Here is a 25,352-nt window from a genome sequence, read left to right on the forward strand (position 1 = left end):
ATTTACTACAGGTTATTTGGAATAAATTTGGGTGACAACACTGACCAAGTACAAAAGAGTTAAATGATTCTACCATCTTAAGTTTCACTGAAACTTACCTGACACCAGGTAGGACAATCCGGGGATCCAATTTTGACCAAACATGACCTCCACCCATCAATCAATCTGCAATGTTCAGCAGCACAGAGCTAACATTAATTACAGTACAACACATGCAGATAAACAGTGGTGCCGCCCTTTCATCTCTCCCTTGTCCTCCTCCCCACTAACAACAGGTGAGGGAAGTGTGTGATTGACTGTGTGTGGAGTAGGGCAGCATGATATTGGAAAAAAACTAACATTGCGAGAGAGAAAATATCTAGCAATGTATATTGCATTATCAAAAAGACACTTTTTTACAAGATGACATAATCATTCTCGACTACTGGGGTGATTTTGTACGGTAGTGCATAATGGTACATGAATTATCATGAATAAATTCTTTCATGTAGTACTTCATGAACAATCAGTAATGTACAAGGATTAATAGTATTTCATGCATGACTTAATGCAGGAACAATACGTTAATTAATGCATCAATTAAGGTATGTGAATCGTCACAATTTCTGATTTACTAATGATGTTCATGTCTTCTTCAAAAAAACTGACCAGTCACAGCAGTTTACATATATTCTAAATAATTGTAATGTGTAATCATTGTTAACTAAACATTACTTCTTCATTACTTCATCATGTTTGTGGCCCTTTAAGTAAAGTGCTGACCTGGTCCATCTTTAGTATTGATAAATAAGATATGATTAATGGTGGCATAACATGTAATGTATTAAGAATTAAATCTCTATTTACACCAAATACAGTATACTGCAGATGTATTTGTATGTGTACATACTGGGAACTATATTCTCAGAAGGCGAAGCACTGCTACTTGGGCGGAGTGATTTGCTCGCAGCACCTGAGAAGCCCCGTGGTGAGGAGTAGAGAGTAACAACGGTGCTTTTCAGGCGCTAATCACTCCGCCCAAGTAGCAGTGCTTCGCCTTCTGAGAATATAGTTCCCAGTATGTATACGGTTAGAAGATGGCTGTGTGTCATGTGACCTTGTTATTTGTACATGCTGTGACTATACAAATCACAACATGTAAATAGGAACATGTTGGTGTTATTTTGTCACTTATTGGGAGCAGTAGGCTAGATGGAGCCAGTTACCTCCAGGATCTGTGCTAAGCTAGGCTAGGTGGAGCCGGTTACCTCCAGGATCTGTGCTAAGCTAGGCTAGATGGAGCCGGTTACCTCCAGGATCTGTGCTAAGCTAGGCTAGATGGAGCCGGTTACCTCCAGGATCTGTGCTAAGCTACGCTAGCAGTGGGTGCGTCAGACAGAGTTACGACACACACGGAGGTGAGAAGGGTATGTATGGACTTGTCTAACTTTGGGGGATACGGTGAATAAACTAAAGTCCCAATAGGTCGGCGTGTTCCTTTAAATAAGTGTAAATTATGTTATATCAGACACAGACTTCTGTTGTAGATTAGTGTTATGTTTCCAAATTTGCAGCTCCGAAACATAACGTTAGTTTGAACAGACCCATAGGACAGACCCCTAGATTCTTAAGGCTAACTATATTTGCTTAAGCCTGACTGGAAGCAGCTTTCTGGCAACACTGCGGTTAAAAATGGCCGGGAGACGTTGTGATAACGTTGCATTACTCAGTTGATTTATTTCGTCTTTGAAGCGAACATAAAACACTGACTATTGTAGGTTCACTACCCATGGATGCATCTCATGGCCCTTATTTGACAGCTCCTTGACTCTCTCTTCCCATGATTTCCTGGCGTCTTCGTCCCTCCCACACGGGAGACACGTGAGGAAATCATGGGAGGAGAGAGGTAACGAGCAAATGTGTTTTAGAGGGATGAGACGTCCTTTCCTCTGACGCGTCACATGAATTTGTCAGCTGTATTGAGGAAGGGAGGCCAGTGGCTGAGTCGAGGAGGCAATTTAAGGGTCATGAGATGCAGCTAATGTGTCCGGACCACATGGCCATCAGTCTTAAAGAGCAAGGGTCGGCCAGTAACAATTATGTAAAGAGAGAATGGTGAAAATTACTTCTCTATCAAGCAACAAAAGAGTGGTACAGTTAACATTGCACTTGCATCGCACATGCACACATCGTGATGTAGACGATAAAACAAAATATCGTGCAGCTCTAGTGTGAAGCCAACAGTGTTCTGTAGCTCCTTATTGTACTAAACTCTAAGCGGTTTAATCAAATATGAAGGATACAATTTTGCCTTGTAACTGGACACCTCTCCAATATTCATTTCACTTGGAAATAAGTCACAGTACAAAAGCTAAAGACAAAGACTTTGTTTTACTGGAACTGGGAAAGAATGAAAAATACTATAGTATGCACTGTACAATATGTTTTTAGTATGTATGTTTATGCCACGTTTCCTTCATTTTCTTTCTGTTTGTCTATTTTCTTATTTTCTGAAGCAGCAGTGCATTGATGCATTGATCTTTCTCTGCCATCGGTTTACATAACTGCAAACTTCAAATCTGTTTAAATTAGTGTGTGTGTGAGAGAGTAAACAGCAAAACCAACGTCAGATTCTGTACTGCAGAAATGTTGATGTTGGTGTAAACACACCTGTGGTTTAGTGTCAGGGTCTATTTCTCAGAAATCATGGATGCCTTTAGAAACCTTGTCTGTCAGCTAGATTGGTCTAGTTTTGTGTTATTATGAAACAGTGCTGTGAGTTACCATGACATAATAATACTGCATTTAATTAAATTAAATTATATTAAACACACACCTTTAGGTTTTTTTGTTTTGTTTTTGTTTTCCATGATCATTATTATAATCATAGATTCTGTATTAGAGAAGTTTGTACTATAACCATTTGCCCACTTTGGTTTTAAGATCAAGAAGAAAGCTGACCACACTTATAAGTTACATTACAGTTTGATATTATTTGTGCTGAATTTCTTTCATTCATGTGATCATTGGCTTATATGTAGTTTAAATGGGAATGTACCTGCATGTTGTTGTCCTTCTGGGTTCAGTGTAGAGATGGTCAGACTTTTCCTTTAACTCCCCCGTGCTTTCAAATCTTGATGAAAAAAATAAACATCTCTTTACTTTCACAGAAACAAAAACATTGTATTCTTTGTAATTCATTGCAGAACAGTTTCAAACAATCAAATCAGGTAATTAAAAAACTGCACATAAAGTATCTTTAGTCTGTCATTGGTTAGATACACCTACATGCAATTTTAGTGTCAAGCATTTGATAGCTTTAGGTAAGTTATTGTAATATATGTTTGATGAAAGCTCAAATGAAGACAAACAGTAAAATGGTTCCAGGTTATAAAGTTCCACTGAAACGTACCTGACATCAGACGGCAGGAGACTCTGGGGTTTTCTGGGTCAACTGTGGTTTTTATACTGGACATAGAAACCGAAACCAACAGCAGATTCTGTAAGGTGGCAACACCCATGTGGATCAGCGCCAGCCTCTCTTCTCATAAACAGCCTGGTTCACAGAAATCACATGACGTGTCTTCACTTCCTTCATGCTGACAGCCAGACTGATTTGTTTTTCACATGCTCTTTAAAAACATTACCAGCACACTGTTAAAGGACAACCACATTGTTCGTGCATTGGAGTTATTTGTTGGGAGCAAGTTAGTCTGGTTGTTATGTAATAATAATAATAATAATAATAATAATAATAATACATGTTATTTATATAGCGCTTTACATGGTACTCAAAGACACTTTATAGTAAAACCAGCACATATAGCACATTAAATGTACTGTATGTTGTTACACTAGGGCTGACCCAAATGCTTTGAAGCTTCAACCGTTGCCATTGTAATCAATGTCCAAATTAGTATTCAAATTTCTTCTTGTTTTTATGTTTATTTTTATTTTAAGTACATAATTACAGACATTACCACTATCACTAAACTAAGCTAATCAATAAAAGTAGAGGACACTAGCGAGCAAAGGCCTGCTGATTGGATAATCACAGCACCAAAGCGTCTGAAAAGCAGTGTGGAGCAAAGATGACAAAATTACCATAAAGACATGGCTGCACTAACAATGGAGTCTGAAGTTGTGTTCATATGTACTTCTGTCAGAGTCTGACCTCCCTGCTGACCTACCACATGCTCTATGTTTAATATGTGTTGCTTTGTGGCCACAAACATTACAGTTTTTTCTTCACACGTCTGTTTTCTTCATTGTGAAATTGACTTTTCCTTCCTTCCTTTATTTTTTCCAAAATTCCACTCTGCAGGTTAAAGGTGCAGTAGGTAAGACTTATAAAACTAACTTTCTGTCATATTTGCTGAAACTGACCCTATGTTCCAGTAGAACTACATGAAGCAGGTAGTAGGCTCGTTCGAGATGAGCCAGATCTGCGCAGAATCGATCACCGGCGATTGGCGCCCAATGCATGCCGGTTAGATTTGTGTCCAACTTGATCCCGACATGCGCTGACGTCATGCACACGTGGGCAACGATAACCTCACGAGATCAAGGCGGCCGCAGTTTTTAGAGCCAGGCGCCGCAGTTGCTCTCCACCGACTGCAAGAGCCAGGTGGACCCAGTGCATGCTGGGAAATGCCGGCCTCTCACTAAATCAAAAGAGCTGATTGGCTCTTATTTGACTAGGGTTTTGACAACAAACACCACTCGTTTTTTTGTAGACTATAAGTCTCATGTTGTGCATTAAGAGGTTTCATCTTGTGTGGTTGATCATGATAAAGATTATTCAGCACTGATCAAAATGAGCCACTACAAAATGCATTGCAATGCAGAAATAAATAAGAAGGAACTAAATACAATTGCCAGAAACACACACACACACACACACACACACACACACACACACACACACACACACACACATAATATAATATATATATATATATATATATATATATATATATTAGGGCGGGACTTTAACGCGTTAATTAAGATTAATTACGCAAAAAATAAATAACATAATTTTAACCACACTTATTTTTGCACCGCGGAACGTTTTTCAATGAATGAGTTTCGACGGACCGATTATACTGGAGCACCAACTAGCGTTCTTGACCTCCGACAACAACAAACCACAGTGAACATGAACGAAGAAGCTGACGAGACCGCTTTGCTCGGCCCCGTGGATGGGAAATTTTGTTTTAAAAAACGAAAGGATGGAAGCGTCGACAAGAGCATGGTTGTGTGCAAGCTATGCAACAAGGAATCACCGCAGCACATCGAGCCTCAAATATCACCTCAATGCAAAACACATAGGAGTTAGCGTGGACGTTAGCCCGACTCCGAGTAAAGTTACAAGGACCCACACCCAACCCACACTCCACCAGATGACTGGTTTCAGGACCAGGGTAACTAATATTTATATGCAATTAAAATGCGATTAATTTCGATTAATTAATTACAAAGCCTCTAATTAATTAGATTAATTTTTTTAATCGAGTCCCAGCCCTAATATATATATAGTCAATGATAATGTAATATTTGTAGTTGAAGAATCTCACACGTTAGAATATCGGATTATCTTGACCACTGTAAAAAGTAATTTGATGGCATTAAAACTAACCAGAATAATCAATTAACTCATACAAAGTTTGTTTTTCTATCTGTTAGGTTTGTGAGAATAACATCAAAACACAAACCACATCTTATGTGTGTATTAAGATCATTAATACCGTGACATTTGTGTAACCATTATTTTGTGGCTACATATCACGTAACAACTGCAAAAAACAAATTACTCACACAGAGTCAAAGTTCAGTTTCAATAACCGTATTGGTTTATTTGACAAATATTGCAGTAACAACATCAGTAAAACTGTCAAAACACTATGCAGTTACTACTCAGATAGGCACAACTTGTTGGCAATTATAATGGGGTTCCCACACAATAGAGCAAGTGTGTGGAGATTTCTTGTCAGACAATTAGTTAGGTATAAAAGGCACCTGCAGAACCTGGTTTTGATCACAAACAATGGAGGAAAAAATCTGCGTCACCGTGAGGGATAGTCAAGGTGCTGTGATGCTAAGAGTGAGCAGAGAAACAGCTGAAAGACTGACAACTGGTGAGTAAAAAAAAAAGAAAAGTCAGTTATCTTAATACCATTATATATGTGGGTGGCAATTATTGAAATGATTGAGATCTATTGTTTTCAGACAGCAGATATGCCAGTGACATATTGGAGCAGGTTAGAGCTGCAGAAAACAATCAAGGTACATTGTCCTTTCACTATGCCAAATATGAATATTAAAATGCATGTAGACCATTCTGTTCAATGTTCTGGCTCTCTTTCTCTGCAGTAAACCCACAAATGGCAAGGGTTGTGACCCAACCACCTATCTTCCCCACTCCTCAACCTCTATTCACCCAGGGCCCTACTTCTACTCCTACTCCCCAGCCTATAGTTCCCCCCACCCACACTCCCGTCCATACACAGCCAGCAACCGTCACACCGAGCCCTACTCCTGAAACCAACCCACCACAGCAGTCATCCTCTTCAGGCAGCAGCTTCCATCCATTTCCATCCGGACAGCCAGAATCCCAGACAGGTACAGTGAATTTGTTTGTAATCTAAGGATTATAATATAATGTTAATGGCTTTTAACAACACTTCAATGTTTTTACAGAATTCACACACAGAACTACATTGCTGCTACTGGAGCTGACCAGACAATACCAACATATCTACAACAACAACAAAACAGCCTTTACAAAAAACTGGAACATGCCTACACAGAACGAGGATACACATTCATACTGGACAAAATAAGGAAGAAACTTGGTAACATGCTTACCACCTACAAAAGGGCTAAGGACAGATCACGAGCAACAGGAGAGGGCAAAATCAGCTGGGAATATTACCTGGTAAGTGCCTGCTCTGTATGTACATCTTAAATGTTATAGTGTGACTTTCTATAATGTTATCAGTCTTCCATAATTCTTTCTCAGTATTTTTCCACCCACAGCTATAGGGTTTCATCAGCACACTCTGGAAGGGGGGGAAATTATCACAGCAAGGAATGTTAAAATACCTATTTGTGCCTGTCTTGATGTTAACTAAAACTCTGTCCTTTTTTACAGCAAATGGATGAAATATTTGGTGGCTCCGGGATTGGGAGTGCACCATTCGGCACCATTATTTCCACACCACTCTTCCCCAGTCAAAATCCATCACCACTCCTCCCCAGTCAAACTCCCTGTGTTGGTGTCACTGGTGAGGCCAGAAGTGACACGGTGGAGACGCCTAAAAGAAAAAAGAAGGAGGTCACATGAAAAGAAGATGGTGACCTGCATGGGTCAAATCTTGACCGAACTGAAACAAATAGGAAAGCAGCAACAAGAAATCATTGGGTTGCTGAAAGAAAATCACTAAAAATAAAGATGTTAAATGATATTATGTGGCTGTCTTATTGATACATAAAGAAACTTAAACACCAGAAAATGAGTGGTCACAGTGGTGAAATACTCCCACGATCCCCTGCTGATTTAGCCTGGGTTCTTACCCCCCAGTTACCATGAGCTGCCACTCGGAGGCACAGCAGAAGTCTTGATAATGTAGAGGCACTTCAAATCAAAATGCCTTAGGGTTAAAACTGTATGGTAACCGTCTCAAAAGTTAAAGTCATTAAATTGTTATAATGACCCTTACACATTTGCTGCAACCCTCCTTAGAGCCTTTTAAAACATTGCAACTTTGTATTACTACTTTGAACTTGGCATTTGACCCGAGGTGCCTCACATCACCCTGTGGACACTGCACACCAGCTCACAAAAACATGTAAATGAAAGAGGGGGGAAAAAAGGGGGTATGACTGTAAACTAAAGTGTATCTTATCCTTATCCTTAAAGGTGGGCACAAATCATGTCTCTGTAATGGATGGCATCAAGATTGTTGGGCTGTGGTGGGTGTGGATCCTCAATGTCCTGTAGAAGACCCTGCTCATCTTCATCACCAGAATCTAAACAAATGTTGTGTAGAATGCAACATGTTGTGACTGCTGCACTGATGTTTGCCACTTCCTTCATGTGCAGACACTTGAGCCTCCTGAACTTTGTCTTTAAGATGCCAAATGCATGCTCAATGGCCACACAAGCTGCATTGAGCTTTCTGTTAAAGCGCCTTTGCCTAACAGTAAGGTGCCCATTATCCCTGTAGGGCTTCATCAAATGTAGCGACAAAGGGTAGGCTGAATCAGCAATGATGTGCATTCCCTCTGGTACCAGAGCCTGAGGATTCAATTCCAGTTGCCGTGCTACATCAGTGTATCGAAATGCTCTTGCATCATGCCAACTTCCAGGGTGACCTACATTGACATGACAAAAGCGGCGCTTGCTGTCACAGAATCCGGTGAGAATGATGGAGTAAAACTGTTTCCTGTTATAATAGGCTATGGGGTTGTTGCAAAATGGTTTGACAATGGGAATGTGACATCCATCAAGAGCACAGACTGTATTTGGAAAGCCGGCTGTTTGAAAATGTAATGGCGATGTGTGAAGTGTTTCCCCTGTGGGCCATGAAATGTGATGTGACAGATGTGTGTTGACCAGGGAACAGAAGTGATGGAGATGGGTTGACATGGTGGATTTTGAAATGTTGAATCTGTCTGCAACACCCCTATACAACTCCTGGTTGGCTAGAGTCCACAGACAGGCAAGAACAGCGTGGGTTACAGGCAACTTGGTATGCTGTCTCTTTGTATAGAATGGCCCCAACATTGTCATTACATCCTATAGCAAAGAAGAAAAAATGATCACATTGACGTAGGCTACAAATATCAGTGATAATAGCCTACTAAAATGCCTCAGATAATGTACCTCTACTTACCTCTACTTGTCCTCTCAACAGTCTGAAATGACTTTTAAAGTCAGTCACATTGTACAATGGTACGACTTCCTCAACAAAATGTGGGATCTTTGGAACCAACCTAGGAGAAGAATAATGAAGCTGATTTTATACAGAGTTATTAAGAACTCATTGTGCTTTCTGGAGCAGTTATTGAATTAATATGGTTGCTGACAAATGATAACCATCTATTTAATTCTTTATAGGAAATAATAATTGAACCCTGTCTTAAACAGCGTAACAATAAAAAATATATATTATATATAAAATATTCCTCTATTATTCAATCGTATTTATGAGTGTTTTAATTTGCAGAGAAACTTCTAAACTCATTATTACCTGATCATTTAGGAGCATCATCAAAACTGATAGTGCTTCTACTGTACGCGATCAGAAAAATTAAACCACTAACGTTAGCTTAAATGAACTGTGGCCATGTGTGCACTGTTCTTTGAAATATTTAGCGTTAAATCACCTTCTCTGTTGAAGTCGATCTTCATGGATAAGAAGGGGCATCTCTTCATACTGAATTTCCTCAGCCATCAAAAACGCATATGCGATTTCCTCAACCATTTCTGCAAACTACAGGTAGCCTACAGATGATCAAACAGGATGTTAACATGTTTGTGACTTCCTTTATATGCTTTGAAGGCTGATGGAAAACGTGTCCGACTTGAGAGCAGATTTTTGTCCCCGCCCCCGGCTGCTCCCACCTGCTCTCGTCCACTTTACAGGCGAGGCGCAGTCGGGCGCAGTTCATCTCGAATGAGCCTACTAAAAAAAAAAACGGCTCCTCTGGCACCACCTACAGCCTGTAGTAAGATTTGCAAAAATCCACCACTCCCTGTTCAGATGCCAGGGGGGGTGTCTAACTACGTGTCAGTCACTGCTCATGCACACGCATTCATTCTCCCTTGTGGGGTGAGGGGCTTAGGAGACCGTTTTGAGAAGTCCTGGATCTTCGCAATCCTACCTATAGCACCTTTATGGTGTGTGTGTGTGTGTGTGTGTATGTGTGTGTGTGTGTGTGTGTGTGTGGGTGTGTGTGTGTGTGTGTGTGTGTGTGTGTGTGTGTGTTTTCGCACAGCAGTTTTCCTTGGATTAGGATGGCACCTAAATCATGGTTGCAGCTGTTGCCGTGGTCCTGCTCTGTGCCATGCTATGTCCTGCTACGCCCTGTAACGCCCTTTAGTGCCCTGCTACGCCATGAACTACTACAACTACTATTTGTAGTCATAGTTCCATTATCTTTATTCAGTGTGCCGATGTGCTGCAATAACAGCAATCGGCACAATGACTATTATCCCCCATACTTATTATTCCGCCACATTTTTGTCCCGCTACTGGTCACGGAGCGTTGCCAACACATGCACACAAAATACATCAAAACGTGTGTAATGACCGGGAATTATGTGCTATCATTTGAATAAGATATTTGCAGCGCGGTTTTCACGAAATCGGCAAAACAACACCGCAAAATTTCCGATAGACTTTAATGGGAAATCTTCGGTAACATAGCTCAAAACAACCCCTCTTTGGGACCATACTGTATCACCATACTGTAATGTAGAAAAATAATTAAAAGTTTAAACCGAAGACAAGACTTTGGCCTTTTTTGGGCTGAATGGGCATTCTGATATCAAGCACGGTTTCTACCAAATCACAGTTTATGTATCGTCCAGTTTTCAGATCGTTTCAGATTTTCCAATGTGTGTGTATGGGGCCGGAATGTTGAGAGCTAGAGGGGAAGACAGAGGGGGGAGCTGCAGTACCATTCTCTGAAATGTTTCCAAACAAATTGCTCTCTCCCTACAGTTTTCACTCTTCATACATCATGGTTGTTCAAAATGTAGGAAATGTTGTGCCGGTTGCAGACATGTAACTATGAAATCCACCGGATTTCAACTTTTGGCTCTGTTCATACCAACTGCCGATAGAAACAATGAAAAATAATGGAGCTGCATTATGATTTCCAAACAAATTGCTCTCTCCCCTACAGTTTTCACTCTTCATACATCATGGTTGGTCAATATGTAGGAAATGTTGTGCCTGTCACAGAAATATAACCTGTCCCCTGGACCTAAACTTTTGGCTCTGTTCATACCAACTGCCGATAGAAACAACGAAAACAAATATCTGGAAGTACGCAGACGGTTCCCTCTTTGTTACCTGTGGTCCGTTTCAGAAAGCAGGTTTAGTGAAAACTCTGAGTTAGTTAACCCTGAGATGAGGGAAACTCTGGGTTTTCTGTTTCAGAAAGAGAAGTAACTTAACCTCAGTCAGTTACTATGGTAACTGAGCCCGTGAACCTAACCTGGTCGGGAGCAGGTTTTCTTCAAGAAACCTCGAGTTTCTCTCAGTCTCCTCCCTCTGACACAGCGCTCTTTCATTTCCTCATTCATTCATTCAGTCTGTATCAGGTGCATTTTAGCGCAGTTTGTTATCTGCATGAATAAAAAAACGTATTGGTTACTTCACAGAGAGTTTACGTCGGGATGAGTCCCGACTAGATGCATTTTCATTTCCAGATAACCGATTTGAGAGGTAGCCTATTTTATTTACGGTCGATTAGATATGTAGATACCTTATCCTTCCTCATATCACTAACATCCACCATCGTGGACATGCTTTTACATCCCAGCGGATTCTTTGTGTCACATTATTTTTTTGCAAACGGCAGTTTTCTTTACAACACTGGTGATGCGGATCATATTAGTAAAGCCACTGTATGCAGAGCCGTCAGAAGAATGTGCCTCGCTCTGAAACGTTTTTTTAAATGTTTTTGTAGTGTTCCCTGGACATAAACCAGTGAGAGCCATTAAAAAGAATTAAATGATTATAAATTATATTTCTGTTAATAATCATGGTGCTGCAGGCTCAGAATGGGATATAGTATCTTACTTTTTCGCCCGCAGGATTGCACCTAAATGAAATAGGTGTAATACCATTCCAGTTTTCACCAGTAATATTATAGGTTACCTGTGATTAAATATGAAATTAATACACTGTCTCAATATTTACTCATTGACTCAAGCAGCAATTTTCTCCCACACCAATTCACTCTCTTTTACAACAGCCGCTGTGTTATTTTTTTACGAAATACATGTTCAAACTCGCTGTATGTGCGCATGAGTTTTTCCGCCGACCAGTTTGTTTGTGGTTGTTACCATGGTGAATCATAGTATCATGGCTCCATTCATGCTGCCTTTTTATTGTGGTGGTGCACGCGCTTAGCTCTGAGTCAACCTACTCCGAGTTGATTGAACCAACTCAAATCAGCTGTTCTGGAACCGAAAACTCAGAGTTTCCCATCTCAGGGTAAATCAACTCAGAGTTCAGGGTTAGACTCAGAGTTTGTTAAACCTCCTTCCTGAAACGGACCCCTGCTCTGTGTCGCATATATTTGACACCACAAACATAAAAACCACATCAATGCGTTCGCCAGACCTTTGTCTTTCTTGTGATGATAATATTTTTGAATTACATAACAAACTTAAGAGGTATAATTATCATTAAATGGACATGTTTGACCCATGGAAGATACTGTCTCCCCCTCCCTCCTCTACTCCCTCACTGTGGAAATCACCATAGCAACAACTTCTTACACACACACACAACTCAATTAAATTTTATTTATAGTATCAAATCATAATGGGAGTTATCTCAGGACACTTTACAGATAGAGTAGGTCTAGAGATAACTCTTGTTATGATTTGATACTATAAATAAAATTGAATTGAATTGTGTGTGTGTGTGTGTGTGTGTGTGTGTGTGTGTGTGTGTGTGTGTGTGGATGTGTGTGTGTGTGTGTGTGTGTGTGTGTGTGTCTGTGTGTGTTTGTGTGTGTGTGTGTGTGTGTGTCTGTGTGTGTGTGTGTGTGTGTGTGTGTGTGTGTGTGTGTGTGTGTGTCTGCATCATCTCTAAATACTAATGATTGTGGTGTTTCCATTGCTTTTACCTCCATTACTTTCTGAAAAACAGGAAGAGCACAGTTTTACTAAAGTAAAGGAAGTGTTTTTCACTTTTTTCTATAGCTGTGTATGTAACCTCAGACATCTTACCTGGACACAGAGGCAATCGGGAGAGTCTGGACCTTTCCCGGTGGGCCGGTCTGATAATAGTTATACATTACCAGTTCTTAGCAACACCGCTACCCGCTGTGTGTGTGTGTGTGTGTGTGTGTCTGTGTGTGTGTGTGTGTGTGTGTGTGTGTGTGTGTGTGTGTGTGTGTGCGTGCGTGCGTGCGTGCGTGTGTGTGTAGGCCTGTTCTATCAGAAGCCTTTTCTTTAAGTTAGAGTAACATAATAAAAGTAAACAAAATTATTTTTACTAGCTGTAGTCATGTTGTAATTGTTCCTTATACTAATACTATAATATATATATATATATAAACACTCACCTATATATACATATACACTCACCTAAAGGATTATTAGGAACATTAGGAACATCTGTTCTCGTTAATGCAATTATCTAATCAACCAATCACATGGCAGCTGCTTCAATGCATTTAGGGGTGTGGTCCAGGTCTAGACAATCTCCTGAACTCCAAACTGAATGTCAGAATGGGAAAGAAAGGTGATCTAAGCAACTTTGAGCGTGGCATGGTTGTTGGTGCAGTCAGAATTTGGGGTAAACAGAATGAGAACATGGATCTGGTGGTGGTGTAATGGTGTGGGGGATCCGCCATGCCTTGTTACCACTGGGCAGGCTGGTGGGGGTGTAATGGTGTGGGGGATCCCTTTCACCTTCAGAACTGCCTTAATTCTTTGTGTCATTGATTCAACAAGGTGCTGGAAGCATTCTTTAGAAATGTTGGCTCATATTGAGAGGATAGGGTCAAACACGGTATTAGTATGGAGTTCCTAATAATCCTTTAGGTGAGTATATATATATATATAGATATATATCTATAGATATATAGATATATATATATATATATAGATATATATAGATATATATCTATATCTATATATATATAGATATAGATGAGAGCAACAGCCTCTCTGTAGACGTCCCTGTGTAGGCTGATACCTCCACACAGGATGTGGCCGTCAGATCACCATGACAACCCTCATCAGCAGCTTCTCTTTTCTTAACTTCTTTATCTCATCATCAGAGGAAACTTTGCACGACTCTAAAACCACAGAGGCTGACCGACACCCATTATTCAGAGATAAGACTTTACACTCTAAGGGTGTTTTCACACATACTGTGGTGGAAGTTTTCTTTGCAGCAAGTGTTAGAGGTTTTGGAAATGAATGGAGTTTTTGAAACAAAAATAAAAGAACAGTCGTAGACTAAGCCAAGTTAGGTTTTTGTATTTTATTATAAACTTACAAGGAAGCACACGGTTCACAAAAGGCACGACAGCACAGGTGTGAAAAGTCTCTTTGAACAAGTGAACAGAAGCACAGAGCTTATATACACAATGTTAAAGGGAGTGATTCTCTGCACATGGTCCTAGTTTAAGATCTAAGTCTAAACATGGCATAGACAGCATATCTATAAGTCAGCACCTATCTAAATCATAAGTGACACTGTGGAGCCTCAGTGTCCCTGTCTTAGCCTTTACTATCACCTCTTAGGTCACATTCCCCGTACATCAGTGGACTGGTGGAAGCTACTGTAAGACAGGAAGGAAGATGTTTCAGTTGACCTTGTACCCTTATCAGTTCACACAGAGGCCATCTATATTTCAACAGACTCCCAGGCGTCAGCTCATTATACAGAAAAGATTTAAAAGTCTACATGTGGGATCAGTCAGTGAAATGAACTCCCTTTCATTTGTGATAGAAACATAAAGGAAATAAATCAGAAAAATATATATAGAATCATGTTAAAAATAATATTTGCCATTACATTACCTCATTTGGTCCGGACTTTCAGACTTTTCAGTTTGATCCGAACCAAAATGAATTCAATTAAATTATTTATATATTTATAGTATCAAATCATAACAATAGTTATCTCAGGACACTTTACAGATAGAGTAGGTCTAGACCACACTCTATATTATACGACCCAACAATTCCAGTAATTCCCCAAGAGCAAGCATTTAGTGCGACAGTGGCGAGGAAGAACTCCCTAAATTTCAGTTGTAAAACCTCCCTCGGACCACGGTCTAAATTTTAGTCCGATAAAAAGAGGTGGTCTCAGTCCAGACCAAACTGAACCATGGTCCGGTTCGTTTATAGTGTGAAAGCAATTTTTGGATGTTTTGGACTTTCGAACGAAATACAAGAAGCTAACACAACAAAACAAAAAGAGCCGTGGCAGTAGAGGAGAGCAGCAGGCAGTAGGAGAGAGCAGCAGTCAGTAGGAGAGAGCAGCAGTCAGTAGGAGAGAGCAGCAGTCGGTAGGGGAGAGCAGCAGTCGGTAGGAGAGAGCAGCAGTCGGTAGGAGAGAGCAGCAGTCAGTAGGAGAGAGCAGCAGTCGGTAGGGGAGAGCAGCAGTCGGTAGGAGAGAGCAGCAGTCAGTAGGAGAGAGCAGCAGTCAGTAGGAGAGAGCAGCAGTCGGTAGGGGAGAGCAGCAGTCAGTAGGAGAGAGCAGCAGTCAGTAGGAGAGAGCAGCAGTCGGTAGGGGAGAGCAGCAGTCGGTAGGAGAGAGCAGCAGTCGGTAGGAGAGAGCAGCAGTCGGTAGGAGAGAGCAGCAGTCGGTAGGAGAGGAGAGAGCAGCAGTCGGTAGGGGAGAGCAGCAGTCGGTAGGAGAGAGCAGCAGTCGGTAGGAGAGGAGAGAGCAGCAGTCGGTAGGGGAGAGCAGCAGTCGGTAGGAGAGAGCAGCAGTCGGTAGGAGAGGAGAGAGCAGCAGTCGGTAGGGGAGAGCAGCAGTCAGTAGGAGAGCAGCAGTCGGTAGAGGAGAGCAGCAGTCGGTAGGGGAGAGCAGCAGTCAGTAGGGGAGAGCAGCAGTCGGTAGGAGAGAGCAGCAGTCGGTAGGAGAGAGCAGCAGTCGGTAGGAGAGAGCAGCAGTCGGTAGGAGAGAGCAGCAGTCGGTAGGGGAGAGCAGCAGTCGGTAGGAGAGAGCAGCAGCCGGTAGGAGAGAGCAGCAGTCGGTAGGAGAGAGCAGCAGTCGGTAGGAGAGAGCAGCAGTCGGTAGGGGAGAGCAGCAGTCGGTAGGGGAGGAGAGAGCAGCAGTCGGTAGGAGAGAGCAGCAGTCGGTAGGAGAGAGCAGCAGCCGGTAGGAGAGAGCAGCAGTCGGTAGGGGAGAGCAGCAGTCGGTAGGGGAGAGCAGCAGTCAGTAGGGGAGAGCAGCAGTCGTAGGGGAGAGCAGCAGCCGGTAGGAGAGAGCAGCAGTCGGTAGGGGAGAGCAGCAGTCGGTAGGGGAGAGCAGCAGTCGGTAGAGGAGAGCAGCAGTCAGTAGGGGAGAGCAGCAGTCGGTAGAGGAGAGCAGCAGTCAGTAGGAGAGAGCAGCAGTCGGTAGGAGAGAGCAGCAGTCGGTAGGGGAGAGCAGCAGTCGGTAGGAGAGAGCAGTCGGTAGGGGAGAGCAGCAGTCGGTAGGAGAGAGCAGCAGCCGGTAGGAGAGAGCAGCAGTCGGTAGGAGAGAGAGAGCAGCAGTCGGTAGGGGAGAGCAGCAGTCGGTAGAGGAGAGCAGCAGTCGGTAGGGGAGAGCAGCAGTCGGTAGGAGAGAGCAGCAGTCGGTAGGAGAGAGCAGCAGTCGGTAGGAGAGAGCAGCAGTCGGTAGGGGAGAGCAGCAGTCGGTAGGAGAGAGCAGCAGTCGGTAGGGGAGAGCAGCAGTCGGTAGGGGAGAGCAGCAGTCGGTAGGGGAGAGCAGCAGTCGGTAGGGGAGAGCAGCAGTCGGTAGGAGAGAGAGAGCAGCAGTCGGTAGGGGAGAGCAGCAGTCGGTAGGGGAGAGCAGCAGTCGGTAGGAGAGAGCAGCAGTCGGTAGGAGAGAGCAGCAGTCAGTAGGAGAGAGAGAGCAGCAGTCGGTAGGAGAGAGAGAGCAGCAGTCGGTAGGAGAGAGAGAGCAGCAGTCGGTAGAGGAGAGCAGCAGTCAGTAGGAGAGAGCAGCAGTCGGTAGGAGAGAGCAGCAGTCGGTAGGAGAGAGCAGCAGTCGGTAGGAGAGAGCAGCAGTCGGTAGGAGAGAGCAAACACGTGTGAAAACGCCCTGAAACCACAGAGGCTGACATACACTCATTATTCAGAGATAAGAGAGAGAGGGGGGGGGAGGGTGCATGTGTATTTGTGTGTGTGTGTGTGTGTGTGTGTGTGTCTCTCTGTATGTGTGTGTGTGTGTGTGTGTCTCTGTATGTGTGTGTGTGTGTGTGTGTGTGTGTGTGTGTGTGTGTGTGTGTAGTAGAGCTTAGATCTGGCCCAAAAAATCAAGCCCGACCCAACCCGAGCGAGCCTGTGCATGTCCAAGACCGGCCTGGCCCGACACATTAACTGGAATTATGATCCCGATTTCAACCGGACACTTTTTTAATACGTGGGCCGTTATAACTGACGTTCTCAACTACAATTCAGAGTTGTTTAAACTCAACGCATTTCTCTGTGAGGGCTCGCTTCGCCCTCATGCTTTGAGAAGTAACAAAAGAGGACGTTGAAGGCTGGCTATCATCTTTTCTGCCACGGCGAGCCTGCTTCATGTGTCTGTTCATCATCCAAGTCCCCGTTTTATTTGCTAGCCTAAAGCACTTGACAATTCTGACACATATGTTGTCACTGCCCACGACTTGTTTAAAATGGTTCCATACCTCCGACTTTCCTCCAAACTTGCTCAAAGGTAATTCTCCTGTTTTTCTTTTTTTCTTTACATCCTCAAGCTCCATGTTGCACTTAAGCTACAGCAGGCCCGGTGTGATGTGTGCGAGAGGAGGAGACTCGTTGCATTTTGTAACTGTAGTCCAACTTGTGTAACTTTTTGGACACATTTGTTATTTGCCTAAATATAGCCTATATAGATAATATTTCTGATTATGGCATAGCTTTCTCCCCACCCAATTAGGCTAATAAAGTAATGATTAAAAAAAACACAAATGCTTGATCACGAGGATTGTGGCAGAAAATAACGGCCCGGGGCTCGGGTCGGGCTCGGGCTCGGGCCGAGAATCTAAACTCTGTGAAGTCATTGAGGAAGTTGGTTACCAGTTCTCTGGGTGAGAAACATCTGAACTCCCCGTACTAAGAAAGATGGTTTAATCTTTTCCTTATAGTTTATACCATATATAGTGATGATCACCATACAGAGGAGCAGACAAGGAGGAACCAGAAGAGGAAGTCACACTGCACTGACCCAGTGTGTGCAGTGTGTGTGTGTGTGTGAGAAAGAGAGCGAAAGAAAGAAAAAGTGTGTTTGTACCGATGATGAATAACAACTCACCTCAGCTGGTTTTGCTTTTACTTCAATCATGGCAGCTAACAAAGACACACACACACACACACACACACACACACACACACACACACACAATTTTGGAGGTAAACTTAGTCACTGAGCTTCTGTCCTATGATACACTTATATAATAAACATGTACACAAACTGTTGTTGAACTTGGCTTTTCTGGTCAAAACATAAACAGTGAAACATAAACGTTAGAAAGTAAACTTGAAAGCTCATTATGTAACTGTATATATAAAACCCTCATGGCTCACCTCCACAGGTGTTTCCACGTGTTGAGTCTGATCAGACTGATTGATTAACATCTCTCTCTCTCTCTCTCTCTCTCTCTCTCTCTCTCTCTCTCTCTCTCTCTCTCTCTCTCTGCAGGTTGGTTTGATCCTGAGCAGAGCTGCAATCAGCCTGATAACTGGAAACACCTGTGAGGCTCTGCAGAGAATCACATGTTAGCAGCACAGTGATGATGATGATGATGATGATGATGATGATGATGATGATGATGATGATGATGATGATGATGAAGCTGCTGGTGAATATTGCACATACACCTTTGATGCTGGAGAGGATGTTTTGACATGGCTGCTGTTCTCAGTGGAACCACTGGATGGCAGCGTCTTACAGACAATATGTGAATGAATCAAATGAACATGTCATCAAAGTTCCTTTCTTAGTTTTGGCATTTACTGTTTTTGGTTGGGCTCCAAAAACTTGAACACATCATACATCTAAGTTAGACCTGGGTCCTGTTTGAACATCATGGCCAAATCACTTGTAATCAGATTAAATAGAATTGGTTTCATTTTTACAACACAAGGATGGAGTTTCCCTCGTGACAACGTTATGCCCAAAGTTACAGCATTAATGTTTAAGTCTGCAGAGTAGAATCATGTATTTCATGTTGTCCCAGGGCACTAATGTGGAGGTGGTACTAAAAAAACTACCAGTTGCCATTTTATTAGGTACACCTAGCTAAAACTACATGCAAAACCTAATTGCAGTTTATTCAAACAGCCCTGCAGTTAACCCTACCATCATGAAGGTTATGATGTTCAGTTTTTGTATAGAGAGACATTTTGAAGACTATAGTTTGTGCGGCTGTTAACCTGAGATTGTAAAATGTTGTCTACCCTCATTGATCTAAACAGGGAGGACAATTTATTAGAAACACCTCTCTGAAACAGCCTTTAAAAACCTGAACATTATAACTGTCATTAAGTACCTATTACAGGGTTGCTATTGAATAAACTGGCAACTGAGTGTAAATTGTAGACGGGGAAATGAGAAATATTTTCCCAACTACAAGAGTACACAGTACAGGAGGTGTAGCTATATGGAACATTGGACAGTGGAAGAGAAGATTCCATGTTGTTAATGGAGATGTGTCCACAGCCTGCAGAGGGTCATCACCAAAAGCAGGTGTGATACCACACTATGGGCCCTATCTAGCACCCAGCGCAGCGCAAAACCCGACACAAGTGTCTTTAGTAGTTGAAGACCGACGCAGTTGTCAATTTCCCGTCCAGCGCCCACGTCGTTTAAATAGCAAATGCACCTGCGCCCATCTTTGCGCCCATGGGCGTGGGGTATTTCGTGCTGGCCACCACGAACAAAACAAGAAAAACGTCCCCGTGAACACGTATCAATAGATTAAAAATAACATGTCATTCACTTTTGTGTGGAGTAATTGTGCTTTATTACTCTTGCATTTCAGGCCCTTTGTCTGGAAAGATTTTTGTGCATCTAACCTCTTCATTGTGGACTTGACTTGACTCTGTGTGCTTTGAGTGTCCCGTTGTGGCTGTTTTCCAGAATGGTAAGTGAGACTTTATGTCCCATACAGTGTTTATTACAACGTATACACAGTTTCTTATCAACTCAGTTTTGTCAATTTATGAGAACTAAAAGTTGTTTTTGCTTAAAACAAGTGAGCATATCGGCCAGTGATAAATCAGGGAGTATTATTATTGTGATTGTGTTGTCTCTGATTTCTTTTGGCCTCAAGTGGCAGGTGGCTGAATTTCACAACATTGTATTACTACTTCTTTCTTGCATTACCTTTTTGAGTTATTTTGATTGTCCAGAGTAACTGTAGACATTGTTTCTGGGAAGACAAGAGACATTTTTCAATGCAATTTTTGCGCAAGGCACGGGTCGGGTATTGGTAAACATAATGACCGCTGAACGCTGTCAACGTTTTTTGTGCCTCTGATTCATGTCTTCATGTCACTCCGCAAGTAGTCCATTCATTTGTCACAATGGAACTTCCTTCAAAGCAGAGCTCCACCAAAGAGCCTGCGATCGTTGCAGAAGTTATCTGATGTGTTGTAAGACTTTTGGACGTGTGGGGCGAACTATTTCTTTCTTAGCTGAAGCCGACAACTGAACAAAATAAATGTAAAGAGAGACATAGTGGAGTTCCTATTTTCGTTTTGACAAGTATAATACATTCTGTAGTCTACCCCTTAAATAACCTGGCAAGTGACATTATTCTAAAACGCATAAGAATAACTCCCCCAACATGGTTAGAAAATACTGCCTCTAGAGCCAGCTGCACAACGAGAAAATGTCATAGCATGATCAGAATAGCTTGACCTGACAAGACAATGGAGAAAATAATGTATTTAAAATTTGGGGTTGGCTAATGGTTTGGATGAGATTATTAGATACTTTCATGCAGTAATGTGATGTACGTGACACCAAGATGCGAAGTAAGTAAGACAGAAAAAGAAAGTAAACCGTGCCCAACAATCTACTCACGTGATCATCTTCAGTTGACAAGACGGTGAACACGGATGATTCAGGTAGGCAAAGCCAGTATTGTCTTTCCTTTTTACATGCAGGTCTACTTAAACTTAATCAAGTGATCCATTGATTATTTTTGTCATGGTGCCATTAACATTAATGTAAAATGATTATTGGCTAGCAAAGTAACGTTAAACCCTGCAAGCCAGGTTGGTTATTGCTTGGCTAGAAGCTAGCTATGCTAAATGTTAACCAGCACTACGTTGAAGTTCAAGGAAGCCAACTTAGAAACATTTGCTTTATGGATGGTCTCTATTACTGTGAAATGGTTTTACATATATCATGCATGTATAGGTAGAACTGGAGAAGTGATATATTGTTTGTTAATCTAGCTTTACTGCTAATGGCACAACATACAGTGGCAGTGGCTAGCTGGGTTATAACCATTTTCTGAAGCTTTTGTTTAAAGTTACTCTTAATGATAACAATGAACATTACATTGTCATTAAAAGCTCAAATTCATATAGTCTACAGAAGTGATAATGAAGATAATTAAGGCAATAGTTAAAAACTAAAAGAGAGTTTGTTAAAATGCACATTGCTTTATTAGTTTTTGTTTTAAGTGTTGTCCACTCAGTTTGAATATGAACTTTATTTAACATATTCATTGCACACTGACACGCGTCTTGGTACTTCCTGCCTCGCATATCTGGCTGGATCACACTTCTGCATTAGCTTATCATGGAACTTAACACTGTCCAAAGTGTAGGAGCGCCATCTACTGGACAACATGTACATTTTACTTAAACAGTCACTGCACATATTAAGTCATATAATTATGCCGTATAATTATCAGCTTAACATTAAGTCATATTATTAATACATAGGATATCACAGTAAGACTAAGGTAAAAAGATATTTTACTGAATGTGGAGTGCTAGAAAATGTTTACTTTCTGTGTGCTAAATGAAAATGTACCATGTTGTTTCTCATCTTAGATATGCAAGTGACATGATGTTGCCACCAATGACGGATGACACAAGAGTTGACCTGTGGTGGAATGCAGTAAGACAACCATCGAGGTACCCAACACTTCAAGATAGCACTCTTTGCTTTATGTCCTTTTCATGGCCCTCAAGTAGAGTCTTCGTTTAGTATGATAGCCAACATCATGCAGGCCAAAACAACAAGCCTGAATGTGGAGACCTATGAGGTCTATGAAGTTGTAAAGTACCAGCTGAAGGCCATGCAGGTCTCAGCAATTCACCTCTACTCCAGACTGTCAAAGGACAGCCCCATCAACCCATCGCTTGTACGGAATGTCAAACTCTCAAGCCGGAGGTACAGGGCAGAGATCAAACGGAGGGCAGAACTTCATGCTCCCAATCCAGCCAGAAAGAAGGGGGTGCTGTCGCCGCATCATGGTAGGTGCCCCGTATATTTTCCTGCTTTTTTGTCCCTGCCAATCACACCTATGTATACATAGTTTCTTATCAACTCAGTTTTGTCTTATGTCTCAGTATTCTTGCATATGAATATACTACTCATACAATCATGTTTTCTAACATTGTGTCCTAGTTGGATACAATAAAAATCTAACCATGTTTTGAGACAGTGGTGGTGTAATAATGTTTATTATTGTTATAATATTCTATTATCCCAGAATGCAGTGCACAATGGAAAGTAAGGAACTTCTGACAGCTGAAAAGAGTGATTGATGGTTACAGCTTGAAAAACTATAACCTAAGCAAAATAATTTGTAGAACTTTGTAAACTTAATACCCAATACTTGTATTTTAATTTGAATAAGGTGACTTTAAGCATTTTTGTTTTTTATTTCAAAACATTTTTTTTCAATTGATCTTTTTACATTAATCATCATCATTATCAATTCGCTCATCATTATTACTTCACGCTTCATAAACTTGTAAAAAAGGAAAAAATAAAAATTTGTAGTCAACAAAAAACGGTACAGAAATTGCAAACATATATGAGATATCTTCCAGAAGTTTAACTTTTCAACTTCCTTGTAGCTTGATTAACTCGTCTGTCTAACAACCTAAGTCAGAAGTTTAACATGTTTAACAGTATTCCCCACTGTTGGCTTGTAAAGACCATATTTAAAGCTAGTGTAGTTTCTGTCTCCCCCATTAGGAATTCTAAGAAATGACAACTACACTGTCGGCGCGTCCACATGAAACAAGCTTTCTGTGAGCGCGCACCAACCCCCCTGGTTGTGCGTTTGTGAGGAAAACGTGAGTACATGTGGAGTTTGTTGTATGACACCGTGTAGGACAAATATATCTGTATAGTTTAACTATTTAGATCAAAGTTATGGCAAGAGTTGTCATGAAAGCCTTATTTTCCTTTCTCCACGGCACACTCGTTAGAGTCTACTTAGCTAATCATCGCCGTTAATATGTGATACCGCCGGTTTATAATCACACTCTGTGTGTGCTCTGAGTGTTTATATGTTAAAGTTAACTTTTATAATATAGTGTAGGAGGTTATTGTGAAGTTAATTTCAGTTTCTTTGCTCTGTAGGCTATGTGCATTTAACCAGCTTGTGATTTATTCAAGGCTCCATGTCTGTAGCCTATTTGTAACATTAGTAACAGCTAAGATATTATTATTGTGCACTGTAAGTTTGTAGCTGCTGCTTTCAGTGCGTAACTATATTCACCACTGTTGATTCCTATAACATTCATAGTTATTAGTATAGCTCTTTTATCATTGGCATCATTATACTGCAGCATAAATTGATATTCTTATTGTATTCATCTTTGTTTCTTGTAGACCACAAACAACAACTGCAACTCAAAATAAAGCTCTGTTAACCAGACATACTTCCTCTGGAGCCTGATTCTTTGACGGGAGGCAAGTCCATATCTGCCGCCTCAACCAGTTAAATTGTGGGAGGTCAATCCATTTCACCAACATATATATTTCTTATTCACTGAATTATCAAATACACATCAAAAGATAAAAGTGCTTTGCTTATACCTAAAATATAGAAGCAACATTATAAAAATATGAAAGAATAATGATGATATATTAGAGAAGATTTATTTTACATGGCTTTTACAGTTCAACATCATCAACAAAGTCATCTTTAGCCCAAAACAAAAATTAATAATCATAAACAATAAGAGCATGTTTAAGTTAGAGATAACAAAGTATTTCCAGCTTTTTCACTTCTTTGTTACTTGTTCAACAACACATCATCATCTGTTAACAAGTTAATCATTAACAACATGTGAAAGGATGCCACAGTATTTACACATGAATAACTGGCATCAACATGCACATATTTCATCTAATGCTGTTGTTTGTACTCTCCAAGCACACATCAATTACTTTTCAGATTACATTTAGCAAGAATATTGAGGAATACAACTGTAAAAATGTAAATAGTGGAATAAGTAATAAAAAGTAGTAACATTAATAATAGTAAGTTAAACATCTCATCACATGGTCATTATACTCAGGCCTACATCATCATTTCTGTGCATGCACGTCATTATGTAAGTTTGTTTAACATATTTTTAAAAGCAATAAAACAAGAAAAAATGGTAAATATTTAAAAAGTAAAACACAAAGCAGGTCAGCAAAAAGTAATTTGAGTTTAATATTTCTCTTTCACTGACTTATCAAATACACATCAACAGATACAAATGTTTTGCATCTACATATTAGAAGTAAAATAATATCAAACATTAAAGATAACATGTTAGAAAACTGTTTCACATGACTTTGGTAGTTCAACATCATCATCATCAACATCTTTAGCACTAGTCATTACAGATAGAGCTGTAATCATAATCAAACTAAATTAAAAACAACAAAAAAGAACAATAAAATATTTCAAGCATTTTAACGTATTTGTTATTTGTTAAACACATCATCATCATTTGGCATCAACATATATTTCAACTAATGTTGAGTTTTGTTACCTCCAAGTAGGGCTGGGCGATATGACCTAAAAATAAAATCCCCGATTTTTTTCCAAAGAAATCCGATTTAAGATTTAAATCGATTTTTTTCTCCCCCTACTTAAAATCAATCTGCAGATGTCAGAGAAATTGTTCAAAACAAGTTTTAACTTTATTTTGTTTTGACTCACACACACGCACACACATGGGGCATGTATACCATTATGATTATTCATGCCAATTTTGTGGAAATATAAATTGGTTTGAGTGTTTTCCCTTTTTTTGGATGGGGGGTGCTATATATTCAACAACAAACAAACGGATGCGTGAGATAAAGCTGTTTTCACACATACAGGTAATTCACTTCTCGTTCCTCGCTAAAAGTTCAAATCATTTTAACGTTATTGCGCAACCTTGCCCCTATTTTCACCTGTTGCTGAGTAACGTA

The 25,352-nt window shown here is 40.9% G+C and overlaps 3 long non-coding RNA genes across 4 annotated transcripts; 1 reads left to right on the forward strand and 2 right to left on the reverse strand.

Annotated features, from left to right (window-relative positions):
- Positions 1-96: 96 nt before the first annotated feature.
- Positions 97-18,545, reverse strand: LOC116067163. Its single transcript, XR_004109131.2, has 5 exons — positions 18,485-18,545; positions 13,258-13,262; positions 3,392-3,447; positions 3,038-3,112; positions 97-165 (listed from the first exon to the last, which is right to left on the reverse strand). It is a non-coding gene; the product is annotated as an uncharacterized LOC116067163 (long non-coding RNA).
- Positions 8,399-9,660, reverse strand: LOC116067166. 2 transcript variants are annotated; one of them, XR_004109135.2, is made up of 3 exons: positions 9,234-9,660; positions 8,877-9,092; positions 8,399-8,779 (listed from the first exon to the last, which is right to left on the reverse strand). It is a non-coding gene; the product is annotated as an uncharacterized LOC116067166 (long non-coding RNA). The 2 variants fall into 2 exon arrangements; XR_004896922.1 differs by having other exon boundaries at positions 8,399-9,092.
- LOC118494749 lies at positions 10,322-24,513 on the forward strand. The gene is made up of 3 exons (XR_004896921.1): positions 10,322-10,403; positions 10,748-10,752; positions 24,502-24,513. It is a non-coding gene; the product is annotated as an uncharacterized LOC118494749 (long non-coding RNA).
- The last annotated feature ends 839 nt before the right edge of the window (positions 24,514-25,352 follow it).

The sequence above is a fragment of the Sander lucioperca genome, chromosome 3 (genome assembly GCF_008315115.2).
Source record: "Sander lucioperca isolate FBNREF2018 chromosome 3, SLUC_FBN_1.2, whole genome shotgun sequence".
Classification (NCBI taxonomy): Eukaryota; Metazoa; Chordata; class Actinopteri; order Perciformes; family Percidae; genus Sander; species Sander lucioperca.